We start from the raw sequence: 15,628 nt of genomic DNA on the forward strand, positions 1-15,628 counted from the left end.
TCATCTGTTCAGGAACACTGGCTGGCTGCCACTGCCCTGCAGCTGTCCAGGCTCTGTCTCTGTAGCTGTCCTGGGACAGTAGCCACCCTGTGTAACCTCAGTCCAACCATAACTTGGATTGTGTCCTTTGCTATTGCTTTCTGTTTTTATTTGATGGTTGGATTCAAACCTGCTCTCTGGTATATTAGCTGCTGATCTTCAGATTAACCCAATGCTCTGAAACAAAACAGGTTGTTGGTGCTATGAGAAGTAAAAATCTTTAGGCTAAGGGACAAAGGACTTCCCTTCTCCCAGTATATACAATCACTACAAAGGAAACAAAAAACTATGTTTACAGGAAAGTATTTTATTCACATGGAACAGGTAAGAAAGACACTCAGATATCGAATTCAGAGTAACCTCTGCATCAACAAATGGAGTCTCCCATTGTTACAGGCTACCAACTCAAATAGTACCGTTAATATCTTAAATGTATTGAACAAGCCTGAGAGATTCAAGAGACTGACATCATTACATTGATACACATTTTCAGGATAAAGGCACACAAAGTTTTCCCAAGATTGCTTTTACTTGGCCAAATACATGTTACCAGTTTAGAGTATAGAGGTGTATGATGCGCACAAGTCACAGCAAACGACAAGAGAAGATTTGACAATTTCACAGAATCCTTTTTTATCTTTGGGAGAAACTCAAGAAAGTTTTTTACTATTTTTGTCGGAAACTTAATGACTACAGTACAGTATTTTTCCCGTTTCGGGGAGTTGCATCCTTTAGAGAACTGCGAGACACAGAAACTGACAGTACATTTTACAAGATGCCGTATTTTTTCTCTGTGTTCAGATGGAGCTTAGAGAACAACCCAGCTCACTGTGAAACTTATGCAAACCAGTTCGTCAGCTTACAAGGCACTGAGTAGGCTCCACGGATTGCATTGACTCTGTTGTCTAGAACAGGAGTTCACACATATAGCTTACACTTGAGCACTTCCATATAGATGCCCAAGGAGTTTTAATCTCCACTGAAGTCTCATCCTAAACCACAATAAACTGCTGCAGAATTGAAACCATTTGATATGAGGTGGATATTTCAATAAAAGATATCATACTTGTGTATCCAAAGACATTACTGGCAATGAGACAATGACTAAAAATAAAATGGAAACATGAAGAAAGAAATTTTTATTACTGGTTTTGTGGAATAACCAAAACAGAATAGTGTGATCCCAGGGCACCAGCAGAAGCTCCAGTAGGCCTAATTGTTACAGAATAAGAGGGTCATCAAAAAGAAGTATGAGCATGTATGCGAACACCTGCAAACACATAGCTGTCATGCCACGTATCTGTTGGAGAAAACAGGGTTTGGATTAGCAGTCTGAGGCCTTCCCCAAAAAGAGAGTTGACTTCTGCTTCCTCATACTTCCCCATAGAACCACACACATAAGCATCGTGCGGTTTCTTCTTCAAAAATCTCCCGACGTCTCTTTGTGTGTTGGGAGAAGGACCTGTTGGGTATGTAGCCCCCAAAACTTAAACATATTGCTACATCTGAAATCTTTTATAATATCTTTATCTTGCAAAACTACATTTTTGACCTAATCAGTAAAGAAAGTAAAAACATGATATACTGAGGATTTTGAGTTTTGAAGCACGCAAAGCACTAGTAATCCAAACACACTTCTATTTCTTAGGTTTTACCCACTTTGGGAAAATCTGACTATCCCAGAGGAGAGTTGTGAAGTAAACCATGATTTTAATAAGAAGACATAAAGGCAAGAAGTAAAAGCTCTTCATGTATGATTTTGATCATATAGTCCAGTACTTTCAACACAATGAATAACAAATTCATTGTATAACATTGTATAATAAATAAATTCATGAATAACAAATAAACAATGAAAGTACTGAAGATTAATTGTGCATTCAATATGCTCACGATATTCAAGATGTTCATGATATTCTGTAGACCAACTCAGGAGCTGGGTTTTCACGTTACCTTGAGTTAAGAACGTGATCCCATCAGAGTATGCTCATTGATGCGTAAGGTTTCTGCAAACCAATCTACTCTTAAGGGCTGTACTTAGACTATTATAGCTGCCAGTGTTCTAACATCTGCCTGGCAGGATGATTCAGATTTAGTCCCTTAGGTATCCCAGCTCTCATACGGTCAGTGGGTTAAGTGCCTCCACGAGGAAATTCAGAAACCTTAAGGAGGAAGCCTTTCCCTTTCCACTGGAGGTACAGCAAGTATCTTTGGGAATGCTCAACCATGATGTTTGTCTGAACAGTTATCTGTACCTACACAGAACAGACACCTTCATCCCCTGAGATTCAGAGCACTGAATTCACTTTTGAGCGCAACCAGGCAATGAAGGATGCCTCCTTTTACGCACAATTAGGGAACTTGACCAGAAAGGGATGCTAAGACCTCCCTCTGTTTATACCTCTCATGGGAGTACCTGAATTTCAGAGTTGTGTAGCCTGAGACTGAGTTGAACTATTTATTCTCCACTTTTCCTGTTGAATCTGGATCACAATGTAGAAAAAGACCGAAACATTCAAAGGATTCATGGGAGAGAGAAAAAAGTAAAAAAAGACCTTTTTCTACCCTAATGCTAAGGATGTTTCCCTGGGAGAGATGCATCCTTACTTCTTGCTCCATATATTCCCTATGTATTATTTGCACTGTTTAGGACAACATGTTGTCAATATCTTGTTAGCTGATAATTACTGATATACAGGAATCTTATATAATAAATATTTAGGCACATTCTAGAATTTTATCTATTAAGGTTTTTTATTTTTGCTATTTCTCTTTCATCTTCTTTTAAAAACAAATAAAAATATGTAAGTCAGAAAGAAAATTCTCCTGCTACCTAAAAAGATATGTAATGTAATGAAGTTAGGCATATCTTATAACACAATGGTAGTAATTTGCAGTTGTTTAACATCTGAACTGAGAAATTGATGTAAAAAATGGATGTTGACTGGCCCAGAGTCTATCACTAGGATTATACTAGCACAATGGAAAGACTAATCAGCCCTCAAAATAGCATAAAGTAATTTTAAACTTCTAACATATATAAGCTTTGAAATTTTGGCCTTTTCTTATTTTAGCAGTCATGGAATGAGATATGAAAGGAAAAACACCCTCAGCAATCACTACCTATAGGCAGAATTTATAGAGGCACACAATTCATGTCCAGTGGCATAGTAAAACAAGTATTAAAACAATACATAAAAAATAAAAACATGTACATCAGTTACTTTTTAAGAATTACAGAGAGGACTGTTCAAAGGACACACATTATTTACACAATCAGCAACATGGACATATCTACATTTTGTTAATGGGTTTTGTGAATATAATATGTTGCTTTCCTGATTAGGACTTTCTTTAATAGGGGTAGCTAATACTCTAAAAATATTTGATGCGTGTCTTGGTTAATGCTCTTTCAGTGTAAATGATTCATAACTCCTGTGGTACAGATAGATTTTTTTAAAGCATCTTTCAAAGCAGATTGAGGAGCAGAAGTCTTTTTTTTTTTGCCTTTTTTTGTTGTTCAGATCCACAAGAATTCACATTTCACTGACATCAGCTACTTTGTATGGTCCACCTGAGTGAGTTAACAAAATAAAGACAGATGTCAGCAAAATAACTCGAGCACTTTGGTGGAAAGACGCCACTGACAGACTTCTGTGCCCACTCTCCCAAAAATATCTCCTGATGCTATCTCCCTACCACCAACAGTCCTACAACATCTCAGAACCCAGCAAGAAGAGTTATGAAATGGTATCAGTTTCCTTGCACGTTCATGCAAGATTTCACGCTTTCATAGGCAGGCATTTGAGAATGGTAAGAGTGATTTGAAGAGAAAGATGTTTCGTAAGACTGTTTCAATATACAGCTACTAAGAACACCACGTTGTTTTACTCATAGACACGGGCCTTTCTCTCTCTTCCTTGTGCTCACGTTAGGGAAAACAGAATGGTTCAGTTATTTTAAGACAAGTAGGAATTACACAAAAAAGAAATCACATGCTCCACAGAGGACCACGGCCAGTGTGGCAGGAATATTACGTAATGGTTGCACTGGCAGCATAGACACAGCGGCATGCGGGATAAGAAGGGGGTGTAACTGGTTTTCTATTCTGGCTACTGTAATTTAATAGAGGGTCATGGTGTCCCTGGATTTTGGTCAGCTGTCTTTCAGCAGTATGATCCTTCTTCACTTTACTGCAATAGTGATTTCTGTAACTGAATACGTCAAACTGCATTTCCAACAACATCTTGAACACTACTTCAGAGCTGACGGGCATGAACTGCTACTGTATTTTCAGCAGTATTAGATGCAGCACTGATCTGGAGTTGAGTTTATCAGTGACCTACCCGAGTTGTTACCTCCCCTCTAGAAGAGAGGTTTATTATCTCTCCCAGGTTTCCAGATTGCTTTTCTATTATCTATTTATCTTCTACACTTCTACTGACTACCTGCTTCAGCTGATAACTGCCAGCTGCCTCAAATTCTCTGTGATGCCTGATAGAGATCTTTCGCAGTTGAGTCTATCGCTGTAGTTACAATGTGCTGTGTTCTCTGTCCCCAGGAGCTGTAAAAGAAAAGAATTTTATTGGAATAGCCATCGTTGATGCTTATAGAGCAAAATTACCTCAATAGGGAGACATGCTTTGGCTATATTCTATCATTACAATTCTACAGTCTAATCATATTTATATGAATTTTATCACAAAAATTTAAGTATACATATCTCTTTCACTAACAGAACTAGGATTAAAGTTTTATGCTAGCGACAGAGCTATCTGTGTGTATGAATGAGGGTGGAGTGAGACACAGGCTGACAATGATTAGTTGTTGATACAAAGCTTACAGAAGGTGGCCTAGGTGATTTACCAATATAATTCTAATGATAATACCCTGTGTATTTGCTGGAGATGAGGAGCATGCACACCACACCAGCCTGCATATGGACATGAGAGAAGTTTGAGCTGCATATTTATGGAACAGAAATCAGTGCAGGGGAAAAAAAAACCCATAATCAGAATGTAATCTTACGTAGGCCAGAATGACACACAATCATAAGCATGCACCCTTTAGATCCAGACCCTGCTACTATAAGACATAACCTGTGATGTAGCAGAGGAATCTAAGCTTAGAGGAGGACCTGTAAAATTTTGGGTTCAGATGAAACTGCATGACAAGTGGCATGTGGGGAAAATGGACTATTCCATTAGAAGGCTTACCCAAACAATTAGCGGATAGACTCACAGAAAATACCATCAGGTATTCAACATTTGCAGCATTTTCTTTTTCTCTGGTGAAAAATAATACTTAAAAACTTTTTCTGTTAATATCACTAAAAAGACCTCAAGCTGTTATCAACCGAAACAGGAGAGTATGTAACGTAAAAGCCTCCCAGAAGTCTATCTCACTATCGAATGGACACAGAATGAATAACCAGGTGTGTGACTTCTTTTCACACACGATAGATAGATAAGTTTGTTTAATTTCTTCTTTACAATTAGATCACTGAAAAATACAGAATGCCACCCTCCCATACACAGACACAGACACGTGCACATGCAGCTCTGAACCTTTGCTAGCTTCTTGAAATTCACATGTAAATTATTCATTACTGTCACTAATGCATTTTTAATTCTTACCCTTAGAGGGTGGATATGAACATTTTTACTTTGAATAATGGGCTTCCTGCATTGAAGGTGTTCAGAGACTGGGAGGATGTAGAATGATGACTTTTTTTTTTTTAATCTGCAACAGGGAACCGAATCACTTCAGAGCCTTCGTTCTGCAGTACTCGCAGAGGAGTGCATTCACTTTAAAAACCTGATGCCACTGCAATCGAGGTCCACATCAAAAATAAAATCATACATCAACTTTTAGTCTGAGGGCTCACGGTAATTTTTGTGACTTTAATCAGGGTGCAGACACTAAGCTGTATCTAAACTTGTGCAGACTGTAGGCCAGAATCACACACTGTTATAACTGCGGTTAGCTTATGTTCAGTCTCTGCCTCGGACTAGAAAATGCAAAATGCGATGAAGCATACAGCGACAGTAAGTCAATTAAGATGCATACACCTTTCCTAGAGAGGGTGTTCTGAAAAGAGGTATAGAAAGAAACTGCATGAGGCTCATATGTATGTACAGAAAATGTGTATGTCTATGTTATGGTTAACGTATGTTAGTATAATCTACTATTTCTATATAGGTATGTTAACGTATGCAGTAGTAATATAAATACAAATTTATTATATACAAACACAGAATACATCCATTTGTACTGAATGTAGCACTGTTATACAGTGTGCAGTATGTACTATGTAGTACAGCAAATACTATCTATGTGATATACCTTATCGCATGTACCACTGTGTAAAATTGTCTATAATATATATTGTATACATCTATAAATAAAAAAATCTGTATTTATATCTATATAACTATATATTTATTCTAGTTAAGGCACATCAGTGGAGGAAATAGAACTATGCAATGAAAAACAGGTACCATTTATATAGTCATGTATTTATTTTTCATCTCCCTTTGAAAATCACTTTCCTAACATTCTATAAAACAGTATGTAAATTTTAATATTTCACTGTAAAAGACAATGTAGCCATGCTCTGCATTTTACAGGAACTGTCTGAGTTCATCATACGGCCTATGGTTTTCTTCAGGGCATACAAAGTGTTTGAATATGGAAGAGAGCTTAACACTGCTGTAATGCCAAGTATACAACTTTGATTTCATCACTAGCAGCTTCTCTATGAAAGATCTTACATCAGATTTCATCCTAATTCGCACATTTTTAATCCTGTAATTTCGGGCCTGGCTGGAAGTGACAGTGAGTTTGACCACGGGCATCTGTACCCAAGCCTCCTTTGCTTGTATGCCCAAGAGTCACTGCTTAGAGTTTGCTCTTTCCTCTGCTTGGCTCAGTGGGCCCCTCTTGAGTGCTTGCTGGTCTTCCAAAGTCTGTAGTGCAACCTGCTGCCAGGACAGACACTGTGACTGTGGGGATGCTGGGCACAGGTTCCCTTCACACGCTTGCACAAGAGATGACTGACACCGCTACCTAAATTAATGCAACTGTGACTTCCACAAGCTGTCCTGGCAGTCACCATAGATGTTTGCTCCTAAAAATGCCCCTGGACTCAGGTACGTAACTCAGGTATTACTTAGCTTATGTGATGTCACAAAAATGACTCCGAATTGTTCAGTCTGTTTCAGGAATAAAAGCGTTTGCTGTCTCTACCAGCAAACTACTTACTGCTCCTTACAACTCCAGTGCCAGGATCTGCCCAGAGACTGTTGCGACCTGGCTGCTTTACAAACACATGACAAAGTATTCTCTCCTGAATCTGAAGAACTTGCAGTGGAAGCAGATGATACACAAATCATAACAATAATATCCTAGAGAAAGAAGGAACGATAAAATGCTACATTTCTGGGTCTGTGTCTTCTGGTTTAATTATTATAGTTTAAAACACAGAATAATTCCTAACACTTCTCACATAAAAGCAAACAGATTCATAAGCAATGGAGCGAAAGAAACCTGATTTCTATGAATTTGTCCTTCAGGATGGCAGTCCTCTGTGGACAGATTCTTTGATGTGTAATAGCTATTGCCACTCATGCTGCAGCTTTTTTGGGGGGTGCCATGCTCCTTTCCAGATTATTTTTCAAACTTCTTTGTTCACTGTGGCTGATGCTAGTTAAGGGATTCAAATGTTATTAATGGAAAATAAACAGACAACCCTATCAAGTCCTTCCCTCTTTCACTAGCAGCTCAGCAAACTGGAATATCCCCAGCTACAACCCAAGTTCTCTCTCTCCCTTATCCCCACACAGGCAGCCTCAGTTTCTAACACGTCTGTAAAGATCCTATTCATAAAGCTCTCACTAAACAAAGAACATGCAATAAAGTTAAAAAAAAAACACGATAACCACATTTACTTTTGTACATATTTTGCAACATAATGCCAACAACTGTAATTACTCCAACCTCCTCACACTACTTTAAAAGTTGCACATAACGTGCAACCTTTACCCATGAGAATGGGCTTTATGGTAAAAGCTTTAATTATGCAATTATATGATTATGTTCTATCTCTTTCCCTACACGATTTTAGCCTTAAGGACAGAATTTTTTGAGAATTTAGTGGCCGCTTCTGTAAATACGTTCACGATATATACAGAACAGTTCTTTTTTTTTTTTAAGGGAGAGAAAAAGAGGGCAAAGGAAGAGGTGACCAAGCTTTTAACCAACAACTCGTTGCTGACTGGCCAAATTTCAGTTCCTGCTTCAGAAGACGAAGTCCCCGCGTTTAGCACAAAAAGATCCGTGTTTTTTTTTTTTTTTTCCTAGCATGAGCAAACTGACGCGCCTTTTTGTAACCTTTCCGTGGACTAGCGAGTGCAAACAGCCTTACAATGTGAAATACTTGGCATCCTCCGTCCCGAAGAGGAGGAGAACGGGGTGGGGTCGGGGGTGGGGGGGGTGGACACGTCTTGTGCTGCCAGAAGCGAGGTGAAGAGCGCGACAGGCGGCCGGCGGGGCTCTCCGTGCCCTTCTGTTCCCCGGGGAGTTCGCGGTGCCCCGGCCGCGCCTCCGAGCGACGGGGGCTCCGCGCTCGGCGGCTCCGGGACCCGCGGCGGCGGCCCCGGGCGGGCAGGTAGGCGGGGAGGGCGCAGGCGGGGAGGGCTCACGCCTCGCCCCGGCGGGCGCGGGGTTCCGTCCTCCCCGCCCGCCCGCCCGCGCCCCTCGCCGTAGCCTGGCGCGGCGCGGCGCGTCCCACCTCCCGCGCTGGCTCCGTCTCCCCGGGCCGGGCGCCGCGCCCCCGCCGGCCCCGCGGAGCCGGGTTGGGCAGCCCGGGAGGCGTCTCCTCCGCAGCCCCCGCCCCCCCGCGCCGGTGCTGAAGCGCCTCGGCCGCTCCCCGGCAGCACCCCCGGGACAGCGGCGCCCCGTCGGCCCCGCAGCAGCACCCGGGCCTCCCTCCCTGCCGCCCGGCCCGGGCTCTCCCGCCGCTGCTCTGCTGCCGAGGACACCTCATGGGAAATAAATAAATTAATTACCCCACTCACCCCCGCGGCGGGGAGAGGAGCCGGCGGCGGCCGCGGGATTAGATCCAGCCCGAGCTAGAGACCAGGTAACGTAACCTACCCGCCAGGAGGGAGGAGGAGGAGGAGCAGCAGCGAGGCCGCTGAGGTCGCCCCCGCCGGGGAGGGCTCCCGGGAACGGAGAAAGGGCTGCCGCAGCCGGGGCGTGCAGGCGTGGCCCCCGGCTGGCTGCGTGAGGGCGGCTGCCCCCGCGCTGTGCGCACCGCACTGTCAGTTACACGCACACACGAGCCGCCGCCCACGCAGGGATGGATGGATGGATGGACGGACGGACACCGCGTGGGGCGCAGCCGCCGCCCCCCGCGGGCGCTGCCCGCCGGTACTAAAGCAGCCTCTGCAGGGAGACGCCGCACGCCCCGCCATGCCCCGCCGGCCCTGCAGCGGGGCAGGGGGGCGGGCGGCGGGGCCGGGCCGAGGCCGCAGCTTCGGGGGGGTGCGGCGCGATCCCGCCCCCGCGCCGCTGCGCCCGTCCCCGCGGGGCGGCGAGCCGGGGCGCCGAGGCCGCCTCCCGTCGCATCCCCGGACGCTGCGGCACCGCCCGCCCCGAGCGGAGCCGCGGTCCGGGGCGCCCCCGCCCCGGGGGCAGCTCCGCTGGGAAATGTGGGCGGGGAGCCGCGGCGGCGACAGCAGCAAAGCAAAAACCATGCTGCCGCGCTTGTCGTCATCAGAAACGGGCCTGCAAGAATCGCTGATGTCATAGCTCTGTGGTCGGGATGACCTTGGGGAAGGTGGGTCTGGATGGACCCTCTGCTGCGCCATGCCAGCTGCAAGCACTAGTTACCCTGCTCTGGGCTGCTCTGAGCCTGACAATGCTGGCATTATTATTTCCAGACATTGCTGGCTTTAGTTAGTGGTTGTGTACTGAGCTCCCAGTGTAACTGGTACCAGAGCGGGGAAAATATTCCTTCTCCGTCATTCTCTTTAGTTGACCTCTTCTAGCACACAGCGGACTGAAGGTCCTTGAAGGGAACGGTCTGAAGAGTCTCCCTGGCGAGGCCCAGTGCCCATGGAGAGCCCTGTGCCCTGGGTCTGTGGTTGTTGAAGTGGCCCCTACAAGACACTGAAGCAGGGAAACAATCTTCTTCAGAAGAGACCGAGAAGTTTCCCTGTTCACATTTCAGAGACCAGAGTGTCCCCTGGTACTCCTGGGAGGGGACGTTAACCTCTCAGTCCTCCAGGCTCGCAGAAATTACCCGAGTTCTCCACTGCTTTTCCAGTCAGGTGAATAGGAAAACAAAACAAAAAAGAATAACATTTAGAGATAGCTGTTTTTTTCAGAGGCCAGCCTGAGCTTTCAGTGAAGAAGTCTTACTGACATTATTATTCAAAGTTGCTTTGGGAAAAAGAAACTGAAGGAAGCTGCTGCCACATGGAGGCGTCCATTCTTGTTTCATTGGTCTCTGTAATAATCACTTGTGTTTCCATAGTGACATCCATCTGTGGCTCTCAAGTTACTTATCAAATAGTAATGAAATAGGTGCTTGCAGCTTCCATTGCAGGAATGGGGCCATAAACTTAACAGCACACCAGTCGAGCCAACAAAATATTGCCTCAGCTCTGTCTAGATGAATCATGATACAAAAGTTAGTCTTCAAGACAGAGGGATGTAGACTGATATTTAAAGGAAGCAGAAAACTGACAAATAGTTCAATAAAAGTGGTAAATGCTTTTATGTACAAGTATTAAATGTGGGAATAATGTGTAAGTGATTCACTTCTTATTTTTAAAGACAGCTCTCTCCTCTGCTTCCATTATTGTCTGCTAACTTTGAATACCGTACTTGAGAATGAGTGCTGAATATCTACTCCTTCCACACGGTGGAATAAATCCAGAGAAGAAATTATACTCCAGATGTTTCTATTATTTGTGCAATTTAGTATAGAACTGTAACTCCATGTATCTGTAACGGCCCAGCTAGCTTAGTTTGCAACATAGTGTTTACAACGTAAGTGGCCTCAGAGCAAAACAGCTAATCATTTTGAATAGGCACAGAGTGGTGGCTGGAGGTTATGGATTTTCTTTTACGGCAGCAGTAAGTGATTTTGGTTAACAAAGTCAGCCTTATTTTCTTTATATGATGGAGATGTGGAATAGCCTAAATATCAGCTGTGGTCTTCATGGAAGGTCTTCATGGATGGCAGAAAACTAAGTTCACACGTTTTATCGACAGGAAAACTCTTTGGATTATGTAGTGATACAACTGATCTGAACAGGTATTTTACATGTAAAGTGATGAAGGAACAGTAGATATAAACTTTTGGGGGAGACTTTGAAATATTACAAAGGGAAATATCAAAGCAACAGAGTGTAGTTAAACATTGTGGCTCTGCAGCTGCAATGAAGAGAGGTGGAATTCTGTTTCAGCAATTTTCAGTGTAAATGAATGCATCATTAGTAGTATATAAAAAAGTCTCCTTCCAGCTCTTTAACCCAGTTCCATCTGTCACTCCTCTAGGGTATATGTTTGGTTTAAGCTCACTCAGCTCTTGCTATGGCAAAATCCTCATTCTAGAACCTGAGTTTTATGGAGGCAGGAGATCCTGTGGGCAGCCTTAAAGGAGATGCTGTTATTTACAGACAGGCAAGTTAAGGGAGAGAAAAGAGCACTTCTTGAATCACAAGCTAATGCTTTTTAAAATGTTTTTCTTCATTACTCTTCTTTCTATATAAAGAAATATATATATATTTATACATATATATAAATATATTTCTAGTATCCATTGTTTTTTCTTCATTTTAGAAAAAAATACCCGCTTTGGTATCCTTTGTTTCTTAAGTAAATTATCTTGTCCTCTTTTTAAGATGAGCAGGTGGTTGTGCTTCCAGTAACTCTGGTTATTGTTGAGCCCCTTCCAATTCAAGAAAAGAGATTACTGCTCACCTGTTGTTTTTTTTTCCTATTGCAACATCACAGGGTGCTTGTGAAGAGTTGAATTTTTCTGGAGTAGATGTTTGCTTTAGCAAAGATGGTGTCTGAATATAATTCTCAATTAATTATATCCCTTACACCATTTACCAGAGTTAAAGCTGTCCATTTTCTTATGCAAGGATCAAGAAAAGAAGAATGTTCTTGGTCTGTGCTGTTAAATGAATTTTATGTTTCAAGGTTGGTGGGATTATGAAAATGTAATTCGCTTTTGATTTTTATTAAAAAAGGGTTAGGTCATAGCTGTTAATCGTTGATAGAGAACGTTACCAGTTTCTGTGTCTGTTCATGTAATATATGTGGCCTAATGTTTGCACAGCACCAAGGAGGAGGTTAGGTAGGAAAATAGGACCTCATTGACCAACTGTTTTACGTGTCAAATGAAAGTGAGAAGCAGGCTGCGTCCCACATATGCATCTCAGTCCAAACCTGCATTCCTTGACTTGCATGTATTTGTGAGCTGTTGTGCCAACTTTCAGAATTTTATTGTTAATCTTGGAACATTTGAAGAAAAGTTTGCAGTATTCAAACAAAAGTGATTGGGATATAGGAGTAAGGAGATGATATTCCATGACTTGAGGAATAGAGGATGTTGGACAAACTGACTGGGGAACTCTATTTGGCTTTACAATCTATCACATATTTCTGATATTTCTTATAGCTCTTGGTCTTATAGTCAAGCAATCAAAATAATGTTAGGCTTTTATTGAAGAGCAATTGTCTAGCTAACCAGCTCATGGTGGCTGATAAACTACTCAGTTTATTTTTTTTCCTTGCAATCTCAAGATTTTTAATTCAAAATATTTGTGCCTGGGGGTGTGATTCATCATCATCAGCTCATTCTTTTGTTGATTATATTTTTAAGTTTAGTTTATGCAGTGTCTTTAAGTAGTTCCTTTGTTATCTTCAAGGTCAAGGCCTCAGTTACATGCTAATATTTTTTAATTTTGGGACATGGTGCTTTCCTGTCTCATGACACTTGCAAGTAATATGTAATCAGAGGTGTGCATTAAGAGCATTTGCTGATGAAAATTGAATGAGTATTTCCTAACATAACTAAGGCAATTAAAAAGTTTCAAAAAATGAAGGGGGAAAATTAATGGAAAAGAATGGGGCCTTAGCATGATATACTCTTTTCCTTTGCGATTGTAAGACTTAAGATCTTACGAAATGGAATTAATGTTAATTCACAAAATCAGAAAGCACTAGAGAACAAACTTAAGCCTGATTTTTTTTTTTTTAAATTTACCTGTTGATGCATTTTCTTTTAACTTGGTGTCATGATAATTGAGTGTGAAATACTGAATGTATTTCAGTTCCACCCAACAAGAAAGCAGTGCTCTGAATATCATATAAATTGTATAGAATTGGCTAATAACTTTAGACTGTAGGAAACTTGTACTTTTAAGTCAGCTATTGACAAACTGTAGAAAGCCCAAACAGTGTAGAAGTTGGAATATTTCAGAATAGGTGGATTTGATACTCTTTTCATATGGTTACTATGAAAGATAATGACAGCATCTGATTTTAATGGTCAAAGCATAAAACTCCACAGACTGGAGTGGCCCAAACGTGCAGGATTGTTTAAACAGTGTTTGCTTTCTTCCAGCCTGAACACTTGTATCCCCCAAAAGAACATTTTCCAGTTGTTTTGGCAGCAAGCCTGGTAGTTACTTCACTCTTATCTCTCTTTAAGGTTTTCCAATGGAGGACTCAGCTGTAGGTGATGATCAAGGTGCTGTGGGAACATTCAGAAAGCACGTTGCACAGAAGACAGCTCAGAACACCTGTATTTCATGGCTTTTCTTATCTTTATATATTTTTAAAAGTTCTGGTCCTTTAGAATAGCTCATCTTCCCACACCTGCTAGCAGACTCCTGCTGCAGTTTCAGGCATGTCCATTTTGTAGTGCCTTTCCCATCATATGGCCTCAGCGATAGCAAACTGTTGGCAGCACTCCCAAGTTTGGCACTTAGGGATAGCGCATATGACAAAGAGCTTTAATGGTGTTCAAAATGTGTTTGGCATCAAAGAACTTTAGCCATTTGCTGTCACTACAGTGGTGGTAACAGTAGTGCAATGATGTACATTGCCTTTTTCATGTGTTTCGTGCGATAGAAATTAGTAAAATCAGTCACAAAACAGCACTACATCATCCCAAAAGATAGAAATGATTTTTTTCATAGAAATAGATTAATTAAGATTTTAGTATTCATCTTGCCACTCATCACTTAGACACTCTTGCAGTCTATGGTACAAGCAAAAAGGAGACAAAAAAAGATGAAATCTCAATTTGTCTCTTGTATTAGTTTCAAACTGATAGTGTCAACTTCAGACTTGTACTTCTCAGTGCTTGTTTTCTGAATTCAAGAAATACTGAGAACAAATGTGTATTTTACAGTAGTAAAAACATGAAGAAATAAACCAAAAGGACTTCCATTTCTGTGCTGACAAAAACAGCAAAAGCATACATGCAAAATGCATATTTGATTTTTTAAACAAAATCAGTTCCTACTGTAATGTATTTCATTAGTATTGCAGATAGAGAAATGTGCTCACTTTCAGCATATGCTTTTGAAATAAATTGTATTAGAGTGGGTTTTTTTAGCATTAGAAATTAAGTGCTTTGTGGCATTTTTTTCAAATCTCTGGGATAATGATATAAATATTTGGTGGTGAAGGTTATAATCTTTGAAGTGACACAGGACTATGTTCAAACTACCAACTATAACAACTTGGCTTTTGAGAGACATAGCTGCTTTTCTCTGCTGACCTTATTGAGAGATGGAAATTGGAAACCTTAAAATGTAGGACGACTCAATAGTTTGCCATGCTATTGAATTAAAATGCCATAGGAGTTGCGATTACTAAATTGAGCTCCTATAGTTTGCATTCTTAATATGGCCCTCAGGGCAGGTTCAAAAAAGAAAGGAAAAAGAATAACTAAATGACGCAAATAAGCTCCCCATGGGAATGTAGGTGTCTATTTTCTTAACAATTGGAATTTTACGTGTTAAATTCCTTGACGTTCTGCCTTTGCTGAGTACACTCTCCACTGAACAAATCTTTTCTAGAAGTTAACTGCTTTTGCATCCTATGCCAGGGATGGATTTGGATCTGAAACTGGGTACTGGACCCTGTGTTCTCAGCAATGCCTCCTGCTGATGTTAGAAATAGAAATTGGTGAGCTATAAATTGCAAACTGGAACTGAAGACTGATTTCAGAGACAGAAAAAATGTGCCTAGGACAGAGACTCAAGCTGCCTGAGCAAGGGGGTTGCATCTGGCAGCAGGTAGAGAGAAGAGAATAGGCTGTGGAGAGAAATTGGTGTTGGAAGCTGAAGACAACAGTGGGCCTATCATCCCGTTACCAAACTCTTTTTTAAGATGTACGTCTTTATAATAATTTGTACATGGTGTTAAACTAAAGGCTTCCTTTCTGCCTGGAGGAATTTATAAGATCTCTGATCATTCTATCACACAGGGGTCCTAACTCCCTGTCTTCCATCAGGCAGCCTCTTGCCCTTCTCACCAGCACTACAAAAGGCGA

At 41.7% G+C, this 15,628-nt stretch overlaps 1 protein-coding gene and 1 long non-coding RNA gene across 3 annotated transcripts in view; one reads left to right on the plus strand and one right to left on the minus strand.

Moving 5' to 3' along the window:
• Window positions 1–333: 333 nt before the first annotated feature.
• LOC143157211 (uncharacterized) lies at window positions 334–9,165 on the minus strand. The gene is made up of 3 exons (XR_012994743.1): window positions 9,117–9,165; window positions 4,488–4,603; window positions 334–3,613 (listed from the first exon to the last, which is right to left on the minus strand). It is a non-coding gene; the product is annotated as an uncharacterized LOC143157211 (long non-coding RNA).
• The window catches only part of SLC16A7 (solute carrier family 16 member 7), a 90,685-nt gene continuing 84,167 nt past the window's right edge, over window positions 9,111–15,628 (plus strand). For both annotated transcript variants that reach the window (XR_012994742.1, XM_076331923.1), the window contains exon 1: window positions 9,111–9,181. The gene's annotated coding sequence lies outside the window, so the exon portion shown is untranslated. The remainder of the gene's footprint in view (window positions 9,182–15,628) is intronic.

Source organism: Aptenodytes patagonicus, chromosome 1 (assembly GCF_965638725.1).
Source record: "Aptenodytes patagonicus chromosome 1, bAptPat1.pri.cur, whole genome shotgun sequence".
Classification (NCBI taxonomy): Eukaryota; Metazoa; Chordata; class Aves; order Sphenisciformes; family Spheniscidae; genus Aptenodytes; species Aptenodytes patagonicus.